Here is an 18,108-nt window from a genome sequence, read left to right on the forward strand (position 1 = left end):
GGCCGGTGCACGTGGCCAGCACGGGAGCCGCATGCCAGCCCGCGCCGTGGGGCTACAGCTGGATCCGGCCGATGGATCCCAGCACAGCCAGACAAGAAAGGCTGCAGGGGGGGCGAGGACATGAATCAAAGCGGCGTCCCCTCGCCCGCCGGCGGCAGCTGGCCGGTTAGGCAGCTCCCGATTACTCAACCGGGCAGTGTTTACTCGAGATCAACAACCCCCCCATCGCCTTCCCTGCCAGGCGGGCGAGGGAAACGTGCTGCTGGGATGGGGATGGCATTCCCGCTGTGCCTTGTTTGGGGACAGTTCCCCCTCGTCGAGCCCCGGGCGTTGCTGTGGCCCGGGGTTTGTTGTAGCTGTCACCCTCCTGCCCGGGCACACAGCTTGGGCTGTCACCGCTCCTGTTTAGCTTTAATAAAGCAACAGCCAGTGACGCCACACTCATCCCAGTGCTGTTGTGCCACCCTGGGAAAGGCACACGGACAGCCCGGGTTCACAGGACGCTGTGCCCACCCTGGGTACGGTGGGGCGCAGGTGACCTCCCCCTGCCACAGGTGACATCCACAGGGGACACCCTGCACCTGATCTGGGGACATCAGGACCATGGTGAGGATTTTATGTTGATCCTGTTTTTCTCAGGATTACTCCTATAAACATGGAGATGGATGGCCGGTGCTTTGCTGGGAAGCCCTTAGACTCAATGAGCCACACGAGTGGACGTATAAATTCACCGTTTGCTTCCTGGAAAGGTTTAATTTATGGAATCCATATGGCAGAGCCACACAACCGCGAGCGCTTGGCACATCCCGTGAGTCCTCGAGTGCCACCACGTCCCAGCCCCAACTGGCGGGGTGCCACCGGCTGCCTGGGTGATGGCAGGATGCTCTTGTTTTTCCCAGTGATTAACAGAAGGTGACTTTCACAGCGGGCAGGGGACAAGCCCAGGGATCAGTCCCCATCCCCGGCAGCTTGGTTTGGGATCCCTGGAGGTGGCAGGGATGTCTCAGGGGACAGGCTGTGCCACTGGACAATGCCACCAGCAGCAGCAGGCAGCAATCCCCTACCTGTGGGCATGGGAAAAGGCTGGGGTGCACTTTGATACCTGGAGCAACTAATTATTAATTAGCATTAATCACTCCCCATCATGTGTCACAGCAACATTGGGCAAGACGCAGCTGGGAAGTCACAGACCAGGGTCTTGGTGGGGGAAGTGGATCTTGACAGCTGGGCCAAGGCTGGCACCCTCCTGCTCCCCAGGCAGCCCCCCAGACCCCAAACCACCCATCAGCCCCACACACCAGCAGCCCTCACCCCCTCTCTTTTCCTGCCAAGGGATGCTGAGATGCAGAGGCACCAGAGATGGGTCCCACCTGCCCAAGGGCAGCCAGGATCCCACCCCCCCTCACCACCCCTGTCCCCTGGGACCCCCCGGCTCCGCACCGAGCACTGGCCGCCTCCTTGCTTCAACTTCACCCGGCACTATCTGTCAGCAAATCATCCCCGGTTACACAGATAAGGAATAATTGATGCAAAGGAGCCATCTGTTTGCGAACACGGAATATCTGCTCAATTAGGAGGGATCTGTCCACCCAGATAAAGCATGGCAGCAGCCCCTCGGAGCGGGGGCCTTCCTCCCCAGCCACGTCCTCAAAGACTCAACCCCAATTAGAGGTGAGCAGGTTGATTTGGGTGCTAATTTGCCAAGCAGCACCCTGAGGTGCTTGAGAAGAGGCTGGGAGGGAAGGGTGCTCTGCCACCAAGCGCTGAAATTTGAGGGGACAGCTGGCAGATCCCCCATGTCCCACTGTGACAAAGCTCAGCTCCTCCTGGCTCTGGGAGATGCTTATCCCACTTTTCCAGGGATGGAGAGAGGGGAGCAGGAGCTGTGCTTGCCGAACGGCGCTGAGCTGAGGCCGGTCCACTCGTGACACGCCGATGGACAAGCCTGAAACAGCTCCCAGGACATCCACAACAGGGATCAGGGACGCAGGGCACAGCCTCAGGCACATCCAGGTCAGGGGTAGGTGAGCAGCGAGGTGACAGCAATGTGACATTGTTATGTGATGTTATTAACACAGGAAGAATGGAGCTGGCACGCAGGCTAGCAGGGAAAAGGCTCCAAGCAGAGCTGGCAGGGATGGCCCCATGACATGACACTACTCAAACCCCTCCTGGGTGGCATCTGTCCCCATCTACCCCAGCAGCTTCTTGGTACCAAAAGCTCGAGGGAGGACAAAACAGAGCTGGTGGCCTCCAGGGACAGGCACAGAGAGGCACTGCCAGATGCCACATCAGCCGTGTCACCTGTGCCCCACACCACCAGCACAGTGCCCCCCCTGCCCTTGGCGTGGTGCCCAGGGCAGGCAGCATGGCAATCTGCATAAAGAATGGCACCAAGGGCAGGGGGTAGTGTCCCCAGTGTTCCCACTGTCCCCAGAGTGTCCCTCCCCACCAAGGACACATTCCTTCTGCTGCCATCCCCGGGCTAAACAGCTGCCGCAGCTCCCAGCTTTGGGATGGCAGTGCTGGAGTGGAAAAGCAGAGGGCAGGAGGCCACGCCAGCACGCTTCCTGTGCCTTCGGGACACCCAAAATCGCGGCTTCCCCATTCCGCCTCACCCTCTGCTGGGACACGCAGCGCCGGTGCCACCCGCCCACGGGAATGCGCCCACGGGAATGCGCCCACGGGAATGCGCCCAGGGAATGCCGCCCACGGGAATGCCGTGGGCACAGCAGAGCCCCCACCGCATCACCCCGGCCTCCACCCTCCCGGCTGGCAGCACCCCGGAAAACCCCTGCGCTGCCAGCAGCCAGGGCACCGGGGGTGGCTGCAATCTTTGTCTCTTGGCTGGCATCACCCCGGCACACGCAGCCTGCCAAGCCCCGGCGCGGCTGCGCGGTTTGGCACAGCGTCGATGCCAGCTCCGGTGAGTGGGCAAGGGGTGAGGTGAGGAGGATGCCCGGCACAGAGGGGCACTTCCCAGGGGATGCTGAAGGCCTGGGGGACACAAACCCTCGCTGTGCCCGGCTCCCCGCAGGCCAGGGAGGCGGTGCTCGGGGTAAAAGGGGGTTTTGGAGTGCTGAGGGCTGCAGGAGCAGGCTCCCCCCAGTTCCCTTTGTGGCTGAGGCCCTCCAGCCCCCTGGCTCCTGCTGGGGCTTTATCACAGCACAGCCCCTGCCCTGTGTTCCCCCAGACCGTTCCAGCTGCTCTTCCCTCCAGGGAGCCTCTGCCCTTCTCCTCCTTGTCCCAGCAGCCTGAGAACACAGGGTTTTCCCGCAGAGCAGGCTGGGGTGCCCCTGGGGGGCTGGGGAGCATGCTGGTGGCATGGCTTGGCCCTGATGGGTGCCCACAGGAGGGGGTGGTGGCTGGCTCCATGCATCTCCACCGTATTTAAAGTTTCTCAGGCGTGTTTGCTGGCGGGAAGTTGGAACCTACAATTACAGCTGTGCTAACTCCTCATTAAAGAGGGGAAGGGAAAAAAAAAAAAAAGGGGAAAGAAACAAAAGGCTCCAGACAGAGACACAGTGCCGTTAACCCTTCCCAAGATGGGGATGTGGCCCCCCAGGAAATTCACACAGCTGGAGGGATGTGTCAGGGTGGTGGCAGGTGACACCACGCACCGAGGGTCTGCCCATGAGCATCACTGCCCACCCAGGTGCCCGCTCCGTGTCCTGGCGGTGCCGGCGGTGCCGCGGCGCCCGCGTGGGCACGGCCGCGGCTGTGCCGGAGCCGTTTGTCACGGCAGGGCTGCGGTTCCCGCTCGCTCTCCAGCAGCGCCACCGTGACGCCTGCTCCAGGAGCCCACACAATATGTTCGCACTCATCTCGCAGCTGCCCCCAGACAGCCCGAGGTGCCGCGCTGCTCGCCGGCGCGGGGGCCGGTGTGTGCCAGCAGAGCCGCGGCGCGCCCGCAAGCCCAGCCGGGAACTGGCACGGAGGGAAGGGGCTGGAGACTGTGGGCAGGCTGGATGCCACAAGGGCGGGCGAGGCTGGAAACACTACTGGCATGGGCAAGGGATGCACCAGTGGCCCACCCTGTGCCACAGCACACTCAGCCAGGCTGTGCCACGAGCCCTGGGAATGGCAGACCTGGGGCGGACAGGCCTGGCTGTGACCCGTGTGTCACTGCAGCCACCCTGCACCACACGGAGCAGAAGCCGGTGCGACACGTGGGGTGAAGCACATCCCCCCTAAGACCCCATCCCAAGGAGAGTTTGACCCTGTGGCCACCCCAGTGTGACCACGGTCCCCCTCCTGCCCCATCCCCGGGGAGCAGCAGGTCCCTGCGTCACTCTCCAGCCCCCTCCCCACGGCGACACCACCTCAGCGCCGCGGCCGCAGCGGCCCTGACAGCAGCTAACGAGCTGCAGGCAGCAATTTGGGTTATATATAGCCCCAAAGTGACTGCATCTAATTGCTCCAGCGCACACCAGCCCCGCCGCGGGGTCCGGGTGCTGGGCCCAAGGGGACAGGGCGAGCGGCACGTGCTCAGCCCCCTCGCCCGGATGTCACCCCGTGTGACCCCCCGGGCACCCTGAGGCTGGCGTGGCACGAGCATCACCCCATCCACGCCAGCCCCGAGGAGCTGGGCCTCTCCTGGCAGCTTTGCGCCCGGCCATAAGCGGCTTTGGCTAAAGCCGCCGTCCCGGCCCGTCCCAGCCAGGGACCCTAAGGAGCTTTTGTCCCCTCTCATTAAAGGGTTTTGGCCAGGAGGCCCACGGGGCGCAGCACCCAGCACCCCCTCTCCACGGCCTGTGGGCTCCAGCCAGCTGCTCCGGCAGCCCCGGGAGGCAGCAGGGCTGGAGGGAGGGAGCTGCTGCCTTTGTGGCAGCCCCCATCCCCTCGCAGCAGCTGCCAGGCGAGGCGGCGGGCGCGCAGATGCGGCCGGGGGAGGTGCTGGGTGTGTGTGTCTGTGTTTTTAGGGGGGTCCCCCGCAGCGGCTCCCCACGCCGGAGGGGCAAGCGGCGGCCCCCGTGTGCAGCCGCCGGCGGGGAGGGGGAGATGGAGCCGAAATTGTTTGCCAGCTTCCTCGAGACGGCACAATGGAGGGCGCGCAGGCGGATCCGGGGTCAGGGGTGAGAGCAGCAATAAGTGGTTTATGCCTTTTGTGAAGAGGCTGAACTGACAGCTCGCTGGATTAACAAAGACGTCCTCTGTTCCCGGGCAGGTCATGTGGAAAGCGCTGCGCCGACCCCTGTCACTTCTTTTTTTTGCAAGAACAGACATTTGTTCGCCAGCGAACAGGGAGGTGATGGAGGGGGAGGCGGGGGGCACACAGCCGCCCGCTCCCGGCTTTTCCTCGGGCTCCTCTGGGGCTCTGGCCATGGGGATTGGCGGCACCTCCCGTGCCTCAGTTTCTCCAGGTTATGGGAAGAGCCGTGGCTGGTGGGGATGTCAGCTCCTCCACCCCACGCCCAGGCAGTGCTGTGCTCCACAATGCTCCACATCCACACCAAATTCCCCCCATGCTCATCCTTCTAGCACCAGGCTGGCTGGGCAGGATGGGACCTGCTCGGGCCCTGTCCCACCGTGGGGACATTTGTAACTCGTGTTTGCCAGTCCCCGCCAGGCTGGGGAATGCTCCCTTCAGCCTCCTTTCAAAGCAGGGAAACTGAGGCAGAGGAGGATGTGAGCATCCCACCCACACATGGACAGCAGGGCTGGCAGCAGCACTGCCACTCCTGGTCCTGGCCCTGCGGGGAACAATCAGCTTTTTCAAATCCACAAGGATTTCCTCAAGGTTGTGCAGCACAGAGCCTTTGCTCCAGAGTTAACAGCTGCAATGCTGCCACTCCACACTGAGACCAACTGCCCTGGCTGGGGCGGGCACTGCCCGGCCTCAGGTGTCCCTGCAGCTCCCACCTCCCTCTGCCACCACAGCCCAGCCCTGCTGTAGGTCCCACAGAGACCAAAACTGGGATGGGAGAGATGCAGCTTGGAGTCTGCCACCCAAATCCTTCTGACATCCCACAGGACACGCAGCTGCTTGGCCCCAACCCCAGCTCCCAATGCCCATCTCAGGGACACCACAACCCAGCACAGCTCACCCACCTCCAGCTCCAGAGCTGCCGGCCAGTCTGTGACCAGTGTCCCCTCCCCGCCACCCTAAATACCTGCCATGGGAACCAGAGGCTGCCACAAGGGGCTTTTCACTCTGGAAAACCCCACCCCCCCCACAGCGGCTCAAGTTTTCGGGACATTCCCACACGTGCTTAGGGGTAAACTGAGGCAGGGAGGAGCAGCCAGGTCGGTGCAATGCTCTGCCGGGTGAGGGGACACAATCCCTCTTGGATTGGGGTGGGGGCACGTCACAGCAATCCCAGCCAGGGCCACGCTCCGGCTGGGTGATCAGCCTGTGGCACGGTGGCATTAAAGCCCCAATCTGTGTCCCTAAATCCTCCATGTCCCCCTTCTCCATCCCACAGGCAGCTCAGCGCCCATTCCCGGCTCCCTCCTGCCATCTAAAGACGGACTTACCGCCGGGTCCGGCGCTGCCTTAAGCCGCAGATTAAACGGGAACCATCTGCAAGGGGAAACTTTAATGCAGGATAATACCTGCCACACACACCCCGCCGTGTCACAGCGCCGGCTGGGCGCCGAGCCCAGCCGTGGCATCGAGTCCCTGAGCGGCCACGGGCATCCTGAGGCTCTGCACATGATGTTCCCATCCTCCTGGATGTCCCCATCCTCCTGGATGTCCCCATCGTCCTTGCTGTCCCCTCCTGGCACAGCCCTGTGAGGATCCACGGCTGGGAGCTGCACGCCCAGCCAGCCCCCCACCCTGTCACCAGCCCATGTCCCCCCACAAAGGAGCCACCCCAGGCAGGGGACACCCAGGCATGAGGAGGGGGTGGGGGTCCAGCCAATGTCCCACCTGGTTAATTACTTTAAGTGATTAAAGTCTCTTCATCAGAGCAGCAGATTAGGCCCTGCAGCTGGGAGCTGTTTTCCCTCACAATCTCCTCCCCCAGGGGACAACAAAGCAGGGGTTCTGCACTGTCCCCATTTTTAGAAGCAAATCCCACCTCCTCAGCCCCAAAAAGGTGTCCCAAATGTCCTCTGTCCCCTCCTCCAAGGCTGGCAAAGCCCCCAGGTATGCCCAGACCAGCAGCATCGCCCGGGCTGCAGCGGGGATGTGGGGTCACAGGAGGGATTCCTGGGGGGCAGTGAACCCCAAAGCTGGGTGGGGAGGGATGACACGCCTCCGGCCAACTCAGCACCCCAATGAATTACACGGGAGCACAAGTCTCTGCTCAGGTCAGCAGGGAAAGGAGCCAGGGAGGTTTTCCACCACTCCTGATGGAGAATTTACGGCCAGGATCCACCGTGGGCTCAGTAATTAGTGTTGGGATGCTGAATCAGCACCTGGCTATCAGTGCTGAAGGGATGGAGCTGGGGGGGCTCTGGGACCGATGGTGGCCCCCCAGGAGGGACACAGGGGGCACTGGGGTGACCCAGCAGTGCATGACAGTGGAGGGGGACATCCCTATGGCTGGGAACACGGGAGGAAAGCTGGTAGCCTAGCTATCCCATCCCAATCTGGCTATCCCATCCCAATCTGGCTATCCCATCCCAGCCTGGCTATCCCATCCCAGCCTGGCTATCCCATCCCAATCTGGCTATCCCATCCCAATGTGACCATCCCATCCCAATCTGGCTATCCCATCCCAGCCTGGCTATCCCATCCCAATGTGGCTATCCCATCCCAATGTGACCATCCCATCCCAATCTGGCTATCCCATCCCAGCCTAGCTATCCCATCCCAATCTGGCTATCCCATCCCAATGTGGCTATCCCATCCCAATCTGACTATCCCATCCGAATCTGCTGCTCCAGGACCAACTCCAGCCCAAGATCCCTCAGGTGTCACTTTGGGAACGCCCCAGGATGGACAGAATCCCCCGTCCTGTTCACCTAAAGACAAAAATCCCTCTGGCTCCCCCTTCACAGCCTGGATACTGCATCCCAAGATGCTCCAGCCCTGGGATGCCCCAGCATCCCAACAGCTGTGCCCGGGCAGCCCTCTGGCCTTGACGGCTGCCATTAATTTCCCGGGGTCGGGAATGGCAGGGCCGGCTCCCCGGCAGATCCAGCCTCTGCTCCCTGGCTGATTACAGCCATTTCCCTGCCCGTGCCCCCTCCCCGCTGTCTGCCTCCTGCCTCCGTCTGCTGCCTGGTTTTATGAGGGCCATTTCCAAGAGGTCGCTGGAAATAGATTTTTATCACCTCGTGATAAATATCGTTTATGGTGACATTACTGCTCCGTGCAGCCGTGCAGGGGAGGAGGGAGGAGAGGCAGGAGGACGCCCGCTCCCAAGCCCCAGCTCCACGGGGCACAGGCTGGGCCCCCTCCTCGTGTCCCTGTCCCCATTGCCGGAGGTTGGGCAGCGCCATCCGACACCATGCATCCCTGCATCCCTCCATCCAGGCGGCAGGAACAGAGGGAGCTGCATCATTAGCCCCGCGCGCCATTAAGCACTTAAAAAGCCATAGGAATAAGCCGCGCCATTAGCTGGCAAGCGAGCTGGGAGGGGAGGGATGCCCGGAACCCAGCACGGACCAGGCAATGTCACCACCCCGAGTGCCCTGGAAGCGGGGGCAGCTCCAAGGTGTGGAAAACCAGGGGCTTTCAGAGCTGGCACATCGCTTCTACAAGGGGTGACGCCACCGGGCGCCTCTCCAGAGGGACTTTTCGGCACACTGGGGAGAACCGGCTCCTTGTTCATCCCCTCCTCTGCTCTAGGGTTGGAGCTGGCACAGAAACCCGGGTGAAAACGCCACGGCCGAGCTGACAACTGCAAACCCACGGCAGCGGTGTTGCAAGCCTGCACGGAGCTGAGCCGGCAGCCCAGAGGAGCGGGGTCCTGCCCGGCCCAGCCCGCGGCAGGGCCAGCTGCCAAGCCGTGCCCACAGGCAGCTGCCTCTGGAAAAGGGCACGGCAGCGGGCAGGGGGCCAAGGCCAAGCTGCTCGCCGTGCCAGCCCTGCCACACACAGCGCCGGGCACCGGGGGGAACAACTGCCCCGTTCACCAGCGCCAGGGCGAGGGGGTGTCACCTGAGGGGACAGGGGTGCAGTCCCCATGGGTGTGAACCAGCTGCAAAACTGCACACCCAGCAAAGAGCAGCCCTTGCATGCAGGCAGAACGTGGCACTGCCAGCCCGTGCCAGGAATCCTGTTTGTTCTCCCCAGCCCTGGCACTGGGAGCCTTGGGCAAGCCGCCTCCTGCCCCGCTGCCTCAGTTTCCCCAGCTGGCAGGGATGGTGGGGCACAGGCAGGGGGTGGGCTGCTATGGGGGGACGCCAGCCTCGTGTTGTGGCTCCTTGTGACACGCAGCGTGACCTGGCCATGACACAGAGCTGTGGTGACTTCCGTGGGGAGGGACCCCCGGTGTGGGGCCAGGACTTTGCGTGGGGACAAGCATGGCCAGAAGGCAGCACGGACCACCTGGCATGGTGGCATGAGCTCTGCTCAGCTCCTCACACCTGGTGGGCAGGAAACAACACCAAAAAGGGCCAGTCCAGTCACTCAGATGGCACATGGGGCTGTGTGGGGACAGCCAGCACGGACAAGGAGTGCTGGTGCTGTCCACTCTGTTTCCCTTTCTGCTGCCAGGACAGGTACCTTGGTCATCCAGTGCCACCCCCATGTCATTACCCACACCAGCAGCTGCCACTGTCCCCTGTTGCCACATCCCACTTTAGGACATGGGTTCCCCAAGCCACCCCACCCCCTTGGGGACAAGGAGCCAACATCCAACAGAGACCCCGGGATGCCCCACAGCAGCAGCAGGATGCCAGCAGCGCCAGCCACCTCCTGTGCCCATGAAAGGAGATTCGTTCACCTGGCCAGTGGCCGGGTGACCCCAGGTCCAGCTCCTGCCACCAGCTCGTGGCTCCTGGCACGCAGGAGGCAGCACGGCCTGGCATTGCCACCTCGCTGGCGGTCACGGTGACCTGCCAGCGCTGCCGGGGCGCTCCGAGCCCAGCTCTTGGCCTGGCACGCAGCTCCTCCAGCCAAGGCGAGCTTGGCACCACCCTCCCAGGGCATGGGCAGCACCCTCCGCACCCCGGGCTGGCAGGGAGCAGGCAGCAGCAGCTGCAGGAGGTGCAGACAGACGGACAGACAGCGCGAGCACAGCCCCCCGTGTGCCACCCCGAGCTCTGGGGTGGGGGTTTGGCCATCCCCTGCCCACAAAGCCTCTGGGGGGGCACCCCACGGGCCAGCAGCATCTCTTATTGGGGGACAAATCCCACCAGGGGTGTCCCCCATCACCCACAGACAGAGCCTGGTGCCCCCAAACCTTTGCCTACTGCCCCCCCAGGAGCCAGACCTGAACCCCCCAAGGGTGGGCGCGTGTGCTGCAGCCCCCGGGTTGGGGTGCCCCCCCATGCACCCCATTAGAGCTGTGTATGGGCCTGCAGGGGTGCAGGAAAACCATTTTACAAGTTGGTTTTTTTAATAAAAATACTGAAAAAACCGGGAAGTGCAGAAGGCACCTGGCAGCACCACACAAAGTTTGCAGCAAGTTCCACAAAGCCTTCCCAACCACAAGTACCCGCCACGGGTCAGGGGGGTCACAGGGGTCCCCCCGCTGTGCCCCCACACCCACAAACACACCCAGCAAAGTTGGGGGGGACACACAACAAGTCCGGGGGGGTACAGAGTAATTTATCCCCCCCAGCAATCCTGGTGGGGTGCCCGCCTCAAGGCTGGACAGGGGTGGGAGAGGGGCTGCAGCAAGGGGGGTTCAGGGTGGGTACAGGCAGGTGAGGGGGGCACGGGGGGGTGGGAGGACACAGGAGGGGGTGGGGGCATTTCGGATGGGGATGGAGGGGTACAGGAGTGAGGGGGGTACAGGCAGAGAGGAGGGAGGTGCAGACCGGGGGTCAGGGCGGGGATGGGATGGGATGGGATGGGATGGGATGGGATGGGATGGGATGGGATGGGATGGGATGGGATGGGATGGGGATGGAGGGTAGAACCAGGGTGTGTGTTGGGGGGCACAGGTAAGGCAGGGAGGGGGGCACAGTCCGAGGGGAGGGCACGGGCAGCTGCCTGCCCTGCACGTACCTGCGGGTGCGGTGCGGGCAGCGCGGTGACCCCGGCGGCGGCGGCGGCAGCGGGAGGAGGCAGCGCCGCGCACACGCACACGCGAGATCACATCCCCATCACATCCCCATCACATCCCCATCACATCCCGAGCCGCGGCGAGAGGCGGGGGACACACACACGCACACACACACAACACACGCACACACTGCTGGGGGCGTGGGGGCTGCGCTGAGCTGGGGAGGGGGGGTCAGGGAAATTAATAACCGAGAAAAAGGCACTTACCCCCTCCGCGGGGCTCGCCACCGTGCCGCGGGGGTGGCTGGAGGGTGGCGCTGGGAGGGGAGGGGGGGATCAAAGGCTGGGGTTGGGGTGGGGGGGGGGGGTCTCGCCAGCCCCCGCTGCCTGCCACAACAAAGAGCCAGACACAACAAAAGCAGCATATGGCCAGAGCCGCGCGGGGCTGTAAATTAAACATAAAGGGAAGATTAGATAATTAATGAGCGCTCCCGGGCCGGCCCCGGGGGAAGGGGAAGGGGGGGCTGCCTGCTGCGGGGAGCCCCGAGCCCCCCGCCCAGCCCGGGAGGGGAGGGGGCCGGGGGGCACCTGTTGGGAGGGAGGATGGGCAGCGGCCTCGCCAGCTGCTCGGGGCGCAGCCTAAGAGGATTAGCGGGGGCATCCCGCCCCCGGCAAAAGGGCTTGAAGCTGCAGGGCTGGGGGTGGGGGTCCCCTGAACCCCCCCACGTGCGGTGTCGCCTCTGCCCCAGCCTTGCGCAGCATCCCCGGGGCGGTGGGGAGGGGTTGGGCTCCAATCCCGCATCCCTGCATCCCTCCCCGGGGGGGAGGGGGGTGGGCTCGCATCCTGCATTCCTCTGCCTCAAAAACCGGGAAGGATTCACGCACAGCTCAGTGGGCTCCCACTGCCACGCGGGGAAGCCCTTTGGAATGCCCCAAATCCAGCCTGCTAGGCAGGAGGGGAAACTGAGGCAGAATGGCGTACTACTGGGGCAGAAGAGGGGGAAACAGGCAGGAGGGGGGAAACTGAGGCAGAGGGACGCAAAGAGAGAGGAAACTGAGGCAGGAGAGGGCGAGTCCACGCTGGTGGAGGGCAAACTGGGGCTGTCCCCAGGCAGCCCCGGGCCATCAGCAGCGGCTGTCCCGGCGGGCAGGCGGGAGGAGGGGGTACCCCGGGAAGGGGGTGCCAGAACGAGCGTCAGGCTCGGCCCGGCCAGGGGAAGGAGTTAATCCCATTATTGGCAGGCTCACAGATGGCGGCTGCACTATTCCCCTGCTTAGCAGATTGAACAGATCAGGCAGGAGGGAGGGAAGGAGGTGGGGGGGGATCTCCCCCTCTGCCCAAACACCCACAGAACAGGAGTGCGAGGGGCTGTGAGCACCCCCCTCCACCCCATGAGAGCCTGCGAGCACCCAGGGGTGCTGGCCCGCTCCCCCCTGCAGCCCTCACCAGCACAAATCCATCTGCTCTGCCCTGGACAAGGGGTGGCTGACACAGCAGGGGATTTGGGGACACCCCTGCTGTCCCCAGGCCAAACCTGCCACCCCCCAGATTCTCCGGGGGGTCAAGGGCCAGGTCTTGTTTCGCTGGCTCGGGGAGGATGAAGCAGCTGCTCCCAGGGCTCAGCAGGCAGGGCTGGAGCCGGGATCGGGGAGGGTGGGAAAGGGCTGGCAGGAAGCCAGGGACAGGGAGCTGGAACGTCCCGAGCGGGGAGAACAACCGAAAAGGGATGGAGGGAGGGAGGGACGGACAGAGGGAAGGATGGAGGGACGAGGGAAGGAGGCAGAACAGGAGCCAGCAGCTCCTCAGCCCCGCCGCACCAGCGTGGAACCACAGGACTGCGGCCAAGCACCGCGGGATGTGACGGCCCTGCCAGGGCTCAGCCACCTCCACCCCACAGCCATTCCCCACCGCAGCCCCCCTGGAGACCCCACGGAACCCCCACACACACCCCACAGATGCCAGGTCCTGGTGGCTGCCAGCCCAGCCCCAGCAGGCAGGATGAGGCCACCTCCAAAGCAAAGCTGCCCGCTTGCCTTTTGGAAAAGAGTTGGGAAACACTGAGCCTTTCATTCTGCGGGGTGAGCAGCTGTGCCCAGCCTGGCACCCCACAAAACAACCCCCCTGGCCACCCGCACCAGCCCCCCACATCCCTCTCACCCTCTCTGGGGGGCACCCCCAGCGTGGATGTGACATCCCCTTGCACTGAGCCACCATTCCAGGCCTTGCCAAGGCAATGGAGAGTGGGAATTTGGGTGGGAAAGGCTGGGGATACAATCCCACAGGGCTGGGGTCCCCTCCAGCAGGCAATGGGACCCCCAGGGAACTGGGAGGTACCCACAGCCTGGCCCCACGCTCAGCATTGGTACCCCCATGCCAGTCCCTACCCTCTCCTTTGGGGGGGTCTCTGCAGGTTTGGGGGTGCAGGAACGTGAGCACGGCCCCAGCATCCCAAAACAGCTCAGCTCAGCTGAGGGAATCCTGGCCAGAGCCTGACCCCCAGCAGGAGGGGACAGCCCCAGAGCCCTGGGGACACCACGGGGTATGGAGGGAAGTGGGACAGTCCTGTCCACACAGGATGGAGCCCAGGGCAAGCCCCCCATAGGGTGAGAGCTGGCAGGAGGGTGGGCATGCTACTCCTCAGCCCTTTGTGCCTCAGTTTCCCCCGGCGTGCCTCAGTTTCCCCCGCACGGCGAGCACCCCTCTCTGCCACTCCTCGCTGCAGGCACCAGCCAGCTCAGGAACACGTCTGTGCCTCAAGAGCCAGCTCAAAGCCCTGGTGAACTCACTCTGGGACACCCCCAGCTCCTGCCTCCACCCCGCCCCAGCGCAGGGCTCCCCAAAATCCCCTCTGGAAGCTCAGCCCAACCCCGCTGCCAGCACGGGGGATGTGGCACAGGGGTGCTCCCAGCTCGGCTCTGATGGCACCCGGGGAGAGGAGATGGGCAGCTCTGGGTGAGGGGGGACACTGGCACAGGGCTGGATGATGGCTGGTTGTGATGGGATGTGCACCCACAGGGTGCCCTGGGGTGATTCCACACCTGCAAAAAGCCCCCAGATTTTGCTGGGCATGCTCAGCCATCCCCAGCTTTTTTTGTTTTGGGGGGAGAGGATCCCCCCAATTCCCAGCTGGCAGTTCCCATCCTCTGGAGATCTGAGGAGCCATCAGCTGGGAGCAGACAGGTTGGGGCTGGGAGCTGCCTCCCGTGCCAGCCCAGGCAGGCTCCCAGGGGACTAATACCGGCATGTAAATATTAGATACTTCTGTCTCCTCTGAGGCCAATTACACAAATCGTGGCAGCTCCCGCAGGACTCTCTGCTCCTACTTACTGTATCATCATTAACAGCTTATTAGAGAACAGCTGCTCCAAGAGGGGGAAACAAAAAAGGAGAAGCCGGCAGGAGAGGAGGGAAGGAGACAGGCACGGAGGAGGAGGAGGAAGCGTGACTTCCACCCTGTCCCAGCACTCAGGGACACTGGGAACATCATCCCCATGGTGGCACCGATGCGCTCAGCCCTCCCAGCAAACCCAGCAGCAAACCAGTCCAAAAATCCTGGTGGGATCTGCTGTGGGATTGCCAGAAGGTGCTGGGAAGGGGACAGAGGGATGGGCCCTGCTGGTGTTGGGTGGGGGACAGGAGTGAAGTGGCTCCAGGGAAGCAGGAGTTGGAGTGAAATCACCCAAGCAGCCTGGCACCCCTCAGCCAGGGGCATTTTGGGGCTGGGAAGTCCCTTCATGCCCAGAGGGAGGATATTCCTCAGCCTTTGGATGTTGGGATGGGAGGACAGGAGGTTTAGGATCCTCTCCCCAGCACAACCCAGCCTCCCTGAGCGGGGACACACATTCCCTAAACCAACAGCAGCATCATTAAAAGGTGCAGCTAATTGGGAGCAGACACTCCTCGCCCTCCTCCCGGTCCCCCAGGGGTGACAGCAGCCAGGCTGGGATGGCAGGGGGGATTTTTAGGGTGCCACAAGTCCCCACCCTTCCCGTTCCCTCCGAGTGCAATTAGGCACCATCAGTCCCAGCCCTGTCACCCACCCACGTCCCCTGCGGCCACCAGGGCCGGCCGGGGTCCCCGGCAGGGTGGCCCTGGTGGCTCCGGGGTCACGGCAGGGTGGGTGGGGCAGGTGGCCGGGGCAGGTGGCCCTGCCGGGAGCCGTGTCCCCGGGAGGATGTCACGACATGCTTCTGGTGCGCTCTAGCGTCAGGCAGCATTAATGCACTGCTGGCAGCAGGCACGGGCTGCACAGCTGGACACGGGGTGGGGACGGACAGCTGGACACGGATCCGCGTGGGGACAGACACCTGGACACACACACACACATACATGGGGATGGACACCTGGACAAGGATCCGCGTGGGGACGGACACCTGGACACACACACACACATATGGGGAGAGACACCTGGACACGGGGTGGGGACGGACACCTGGACACGGATCTGCGTGGGGATGGACACCTGGACACAGATCCATGTGGGGACAGACACCTGGATACAGATCCACGTGGGGACGGACAGCTGGACACACACACATATGGGGAGGGACACCTGGACATGGATCCATGTGGGGACGGACACCTGGACACACACACACACGTGGGGATGGACACCTGGACAAGGATCCGCATGGGGACGGACACCTGGACACACACACACACATGGGGACAGACACCAGGACACACACATGCACACAGACGGGGATGCACACCTGGACACACACACACGTGGGAAGGGACACCAGCACAGCCACCAGACCCCCTTGGGAAGGGGACATGGCCACCAGCTGTGCCTCACCCCAGCTCGGGGGGCTCTGCTGGGCCAATGTCCCATTTTGGGGGGCTGGGGGGCACACGTCCCATGGGGGGGGACAAACCACCCCAGGCAGGGGCAGATGCTGTCGGAGGGGAGGGGGAGCAGGGCTCCCCAGGGCTTTCAGGGGCCAGGGAGGCAGCAGCTTCCCGTCTGATTGCTAATTATCCTCGTTATTCCGTGTCAGACACTTTATGAAGCACCGGAGTGATTTGCTCTTTCCCTGTAATTAGGCACGTCGCAATTACCATCTAATTCAAGTTCAAGCTCCGCGTCCTCGCGACCTTCCCGGCCTCAACACCGTGTCCCTGCTTGTCTCTCCAGGGTCCCCCTGATGTCACCTCTGCCCCGTGTCCCTGCTTGTCTCTCCAGGGTCCCCCTGATGTCACCTCTGCCCCGTGTCCCTGCTTGTCTCTCCAGGGTCCCCCTGATGTCACCTCTGCCCCGTGTCTGCTTCTCCAGAGAGGAGGGGGCACCGAGGGGCGGGTGGAGGACAAGGCACACAGCCACCCCCCCTAAAATCCACCCAGCTAAATGTGACACCAAAAGCCCCAAGCCAGCTCGGGGACACCCCTCCAGGAGGGTGACAGTGCCCAGCACAACGCTCCTGAGCATCCCTGAGCTCTTGGGATTTGGGGGTGAGGACTGACCCCCCAGCCATATACAGCTCCCAGCCAGCTGCCACTTTGTCCCCTGTAATGTCATTTTAGATTCCACAGGACATATTTAACACATCCATGTCACACCCTCGGTTCCCATTCCCACAGGGACAGCAGCACAGAAGCAGCAATAAAAAAAATAACCTACAAGGCTTTTTTTGGGGGGAAGAATTGAATACAGAGAGCAGGACCCTGCGTGATTATCAGCAGCTCTTGTATGTGGCACTGGGATTCCCTCTGCCCTCCTGGCTCATGGCATTTGGTCCAGGAAGAGCCACATCTCCTCCTGGAGCATCCCAAAAACGCCGCCGGTGTCGCAGCCCTGGGCGCCGTGCCGTGCCAGGCTCTGGTGGTGGCACCGGAGTCCCCCCTCCCATCCTCTCCTCCCAGCAGCTAATTAATCCTTCTGCTCAGGCAGAGCTCATTAGTGCTGCTGCAGCACGGGGCCGCTCCGGCCACCCGGCACAGCAGACAGCAAGGTCAGTGCCAGGGCCCGGCGGGCACCACGCTTGCCCTGGCCTCTGCTTCCTGGCCCCCTCGCTGGCCCTTCCTGCAGGCTGGGGGTGTTTCTCCAAGCTTACAGCATAGGGAAGTGAAAAAAAAATTTAAAAAATCTTTAAAAAAGGGGGAAAAAAGAAAAAAAGAGGGGTGAGGAGGTGGACGGAGAAAAGCCCCCCCCTGAGCGTGAGCGGGAGGGAGCAGCGGCCAAGGAAAGCAGAGGAGTCAGCCAAGAGCCTCCCTCCGTGGCGGCAGGGCGCGAGTGGGCCGCCCTGCAAATGTTTTGAGTTTCCAAAACAGAAGGGAGAAGCCAAGAGCTGCTGAGTTCCCCCCCTCGCCAAGAAGGACAAAGGGCATCCCTGTGCTGTGGAGGGGAGGGCGGGCGCCCAGCACCCCCGGGATGGGCCAGGTCGGGGGAGGTGGCACAGCTCGGCTCTGATGGTACCCAGGGAGAGGAAACGGGCAGCTCCGGGTGAGGGGGGACACTGGCACAGGGCTGGATGATGGCTGGTTGTGATGGGATTTGCACCCACAGGGTGCCCTGAGCGGAGCCTGGGGTGATTCAACACCTGCAAAAAGCCCCCAGCTCCCTATCCTGGCCCAGCAGGAGCCTCCCAGCTCCCATCCTCCTGGGAACCCACCCGCTTCGAGAGCCAAGTGTGCTGGAACAGCCCCGAAGCCGGCGTGCTAGAGGCTCTCCTTGCTGCAGGAGACACTGACACCAATCCAGAAGGAAATCCCAGTGCCCACCCCGGCTGCTGGCAGGGATGTGAGGATGCTGCATGGGTGGTCCAGCCCCTCTGAGCGATCCCATCCCGCAGGGCGATGCTGTGCCCCAAAAAGCAGAGCCCGCCCCACAAGGAAGATGGGGCAGCATCCATGGGAATGCCAGCAGCATGGGCCCCACACTGCTGGGGGACCCCACACCCTCCTCCTTCCCCTGCAGATTATAACCTCACACAGATTATAATCTTAAATTATTAATCCCCAACAAATCCAAACCCCATCTGCCTAATCCTGCCCCCTCCCCAGCACAAATCCCCTCCTGGGGGGATGGGGGGAGCAGGGC

General features: G+C 63.1%; 1 protein-coding gene across 1 annotated transcript in view; it reads right to left on the reverse strand.

Moving 5' to 3' along the window:
• The window catches only part of GSE1 (Gse1 coiled-coil protein), a 104,460-nt gene that overhangs the window by 67,838 nt on the left and 18,514 nt on the right, over positions 1-18,108 (reverse strand). The gene's annotated exons all lie outside the window — the stretch shown is intronic.

Source organism: Lonchura striata, chromosome 13 (assembly GCF_046129695.1).
Source record: "Lonchura striata isolate bLonStr1 chromosome 13, bLonStr1.mat, whole genome shotgun sequence".
NCBI lineage: Eukaryota > Metazoa > Chordata > Aves > Passeriformes > Estrildidae > Lonchura > Lonchura striata.